Source organism: Charadrius vociferus, unplaced genomic scaffold (genome assembly GCF_000708025.1).
Source record: "Charadrius vociferus isolate BGI_N301 unplaced genomic scaffold, ASM70802v2 scaffold111, whole genome shotgun sequence".
Classification (NCBI taxonomy): Eukaryota; Metazoa; Chordata; class Aves; order Charadriiformes; family Charadriidae; genus Charadrius; species Charadrius vociferus.
Genome location: NW_009647046.1, coordinates 4,572,332 through 4,576,605, shown reverse-complemented (window position 1 = coordinate 4,576,605; position 4,274 = coordinate 4,572,332). Strand labels below are relative to the sequence as shown.

The window sequence follows — 4,274 nt, the reverse complement described above, 5'->3', positions numbered from 1 at the left end:
AAGCCTAGGGATGCACACAACTGAATGACTGGCAGAAGCAGAACTGTCATAACCCAGCCTGTCTCACCCTGCTGTGACAAGCAGCAGTTCAGAATGCATAATTCAGCCACAGGAATAGAAGCAACTGTCCTAATTACCTCTTCTCTAAATCTTTTCCTCTTGCTGCATGGAGGTCAGAAAGAACAGAGTATCGATTAGAAATGATACACAGATTAGAAAGAGTATGGTACCAACAGAGATACTACTGCATCTGGGAGGTCTGCAAATTCTTGAAGAGACACATTGTCATATTGTACATATAATGGAAAGGTAGAACTTACTTGCAGTTACATATGCTAAAAAAAGGATTTGAATAATATTATTTATTCTGTCAGTTTTCAGAGATAAACACAGAAAACTATCATTGACATGCTCTCCGTACCTAGGTCTACTTTTCTGGACAAGCTCATCTCCACACAGCTTAGAATAAATAAGCCGTGTGCCAGCACATCTGAACACACGCAGTAAGAGACTGAGTGGTCACCCAATATCAAACCTAGTCTCAAGTCCATTTATAATTTTCTCTCTCCTCATATCTTAAGCATATATTAGATACAGGAATCACTTTGTGGGGTTTTTTGTTTTTTGTTTTGTTTTTTTTTTTAAGAAAAGGATTGACTGAAACAGAGTTCCAAGCGTATTTATTTCAAAAATGCCTCAGAAAGAAAACTAAACCACACATTCTTTACACTTATTGGAAGAAGTGTGCTACACTACCAAACGCTTAATAGTTTTATCACTATTGGTGTTCAAGTTGTCACAATGAGTAATCCTTCCTATAGTTCTAGGAAAAAAAAAATAATCCTCCCCCAAACAGGTCCCTGTTAATTTTTTTTAAGAATGAATGGAATAAAAGACCACACTACAGAAAAGCTTGCAAAATACATTTGTAAGCCTTCAAGAAAGCGGTTTTATTCAAATACCTGTATGACCTGTTTGTCAGTTCCTCTGGTTTAATAAGTTGATTTCAATTTTCACTTACAGATGAAAGCAGAGACTTTTAACCAGCTCTAGAATGTAGTACCAAGAAAAAATAATAAAACCAGATCTAGCACATAAGCACCGCTATAGAAGGAATTGACAAAACCCTAGAACAAAGTAATTCTAACTTTCTTGCCTCACTTTCTTAAAAAATGCCAATAAAAATAGCCTGTCGCATGTTCAAATGACCAGACAATCTAGTTCACAGCAGACTTCTTGGAGAATCAAAGTAACTAAATAGAACGGTTTTACCACCTGTAATAGTACAACCTGCCTTGACTCTTTTCCTCTTTGAGGAAGGAAGCTCTCTTTCAAAGCTGAAAACCTCTCCCTTGAATTCACAGTCCAGCTTTAGCAGCTTCACTGCTACTTCAACCACAAGCATTACACAGGAAAAGCACTAGTTTTAAGCAGGCAGATCACCAGACCATATGAACATGGCAGTCATCTTTTCCACAGACATTCAAAGTATTCTGTATACAGTTACAATTTAAAGCATACTAATTACAAGAAAAAAAAAAAAAAGTATTTCTGAGTACACATCCTCTGAGTTTAATGGGTGTCCATCAGTTCTACTGCTGGCAAGTCCCACCTAATGAAGTCAGCAAGCTAAATATACTGTATGATAAACACACTTTCACTGCTTAGGTACAATCAGACAAATAACCCATAGTAAGTTCACTGATAACATGACAAACTCACCTCATCGTCACTGTCTGACGTCTCAGAGTCTGAAGATGCTGTAGGTTTGCTCACAGGTGGCTCCTTTTCTTCAGAGTCACTGCGTTTCCGTTTGGCCAATGACAAGAGCTCCTGGTGTGAAAAAAACACACATTTATTTTAAAATGTTTTAATTGGTTTTACCAATCCAGGTCGGTGCATATGCACCTTCTCTGTGATATTTTAGCACATCCCAGTAAAATTATTATCCCTACTGACTAAGGAACAAAGTCTACTTATGTTTCATAAATACATATACACACACAAAACTGGATGCTACAAAAGGATTTTGAGGATAACAAGCTAAGAAGTAAATACCACTACCATTGCTTTCTTGGTATAAACGACCTAAGACAAATTACTTTCAGAGTCATGTCAAAGTCTGTTTTATTTGGATTAGGTAATAATTCAAAAACACCCTAACTGCATTGCATAGCATTAACCCCAAAAGCCAAATGCCACTAGAGAGCAGCTCCTTCTTCCAACTAAAAAGTAAAGGGAAATACGTTCAGCATCACCACAACGTCACGGCTGATAATATTTAGTCAGCTGTTCAATTCCTTTTCACTGTCCCTACATACCACAGAATGCACTTAAAGCTTTGGACAGACGCACAGCAGGCATAAAGCTCAAAGTTTGTGAAACTAAGTAAAGCTGTTCTCCAAAGGAAGCACTTTCAAAGGCAACACACACCAGCACAAAGAACTAAATGGCTCTCAAATAATCTAATCATCTGCTGTTCATAGCTTGTTCAGAGGACAGAAGCAGTAGTACAAAACAAACATTTCCGAAGCTGCATTGCTGTCTTTGTAGTCCATGACACATAATTTATTCTTAAAAACATTGCTCTGGGGCTGATGAACCTTAGCTGTGAGTAGAAAGCATCACACCAACTTCCACAGTCTTGGGAAGTCACTACTAGATTGGTTTGCATTAGTTTCAAAACTGGAAGATTATCTCCACAGCAAACAGATTACAATTTAGTACCTCACATGAGAACCTAAACACTGCAGAAACTGATGGCCTACTTACCAACACAGAAACCTTCCACTAGTAATGACATTTTACAAACCTCTCTCTGAAGAAGGCATGCAACATCAACACAGCACATTTGTGCAATTAACTGTTCTCTTCAGGAACCTCCTGATGTTTTCTACAATCTTTTCCTGAATTTCTCTCTCACAACCGTCTCTAAGTAGTCCTTCAACCCAGATTACCTCCCTCGGCATCTTAGCATATATACCACTACTTTTATTCCAAGCAATTTTCCTTCTTTCTTTCTACCCTTGTTCTGTTTTCCAAGATGCTATATTAGAAAGGCTCCTACTGCTTTGATTCACTAAGCCTAGATTGCCAAGGAAAGCTGTCAAATATTTAACCTACAGAGGGACCCCACTTGCTGTACTCTCATCCTTAAATCACACCACAAAAACATTGCTTCCCTGCTACCTCATCTTCACCCTTGCACATACATATCCCTGCTGTTAGCATTGCTACAAACAGCTCAGTGGAGGAGGAAACACCTACTACTCAGGTAGAGCTGCAGATGCATGCTTCCAGTGAATGATGGAACACCCACTACCATCACTCTGATTGCCTGATCTATGGTAGAGCTACTCCAACTACTTCTATTTTCAAGCTCTGAAGAAACTACCAAACTAATATACTAGTGGCGAGCTGCTGGCAGCCCTAAAGGCTCTAGAGGCATGCAAGATCAAGATCAGGGCATACTCAGTTCCAGTATATTTGTCTAACAGAGCCTCCAATTTGATTTTTCTGAAGCTCCAAGCTGCAAAACTATTCTTAAGTGTTTGGGAAGGCTTTTTGTTGCAACATAGCAACAGCTTCTATATTAAAAACCCCGAAGGTCCAGCACATAAATTACATCAGACATGTAGGCTTCAGCATACTTAACCAGCCAAACTTCTCCCCGGAACAAGTACTGCCATATAAGCTGTAACACTTCACTTACAATGTCTTTATTTACCACTTGAATCACATCATCAACACCTGCTAAACCAAAAAAAAGATAAGCCTTTGAAAGCAGCCCCCTCCGAAGAGGAAGACGCCCCCTTTATAGGCCTGACACGGTTAAACCGGCGCCAGACACGGCCCTTCCAATCCCAGGAGATGCCCCGGTGACAAATACATACTTTCCCCTCGTGAAACCTACGGGCTCCTAACTCGAAGCAGTTTCCCCATCAACAGAGCTCCCCCAGTCCGTCGCTAAGATTGAGGAGGGAGCACTAAACACGCATTAACACCCCCCAACACCCCACCCCACCCCCCCGGGAGCCCGCCTGCCCCGAGGGGCTCACCGGGCCGGCGGGAGGCAGGGACCTGACACGCTGCTCTCCCGAAACAGCTCTCCCGGCGTGCGAAAGCAGCGCAGAAAAAGTTGCCCAACCCTTTGGGCCTCTTCCCCAGCTACTCGGCGGGGCTGACGACGGCCGGGCAGCCGGGCCCGGCCCCGCTCCCCCGCTTTCCTCAGGGCCAAACCGCCCCGCAGCATCGCCCCACCGAGCGCAGGACCG

The 4,274-nt window shown here is 41.8% G+C and overlaps 1 protein-coding gene across 1 annotated transcript in view; it reads right to left on the bottom strand.

Moving 5' to 3' along the window:
• RTF1 (Rtf1, Paf1/RNA polymerase II complex component, homolog (S. cerevisiae)) overlaps positions 1-1,832 on the bottom strand; it is a 30,166-nt gene extending 28,334 nt beyond the window's left edge. Inside the window, exon 1 of the mRNA XM_009895686.1 lies at positions 1,723-1,832. The gene's annotated coding sequence lies outside the window, so the exon portion shown is untranslated. The remainder of the gene's footprint in view (positions 1-1,722) is intronic.
• Positions 1,833-4,274: the final 2,442 nt, after the last annotated feature.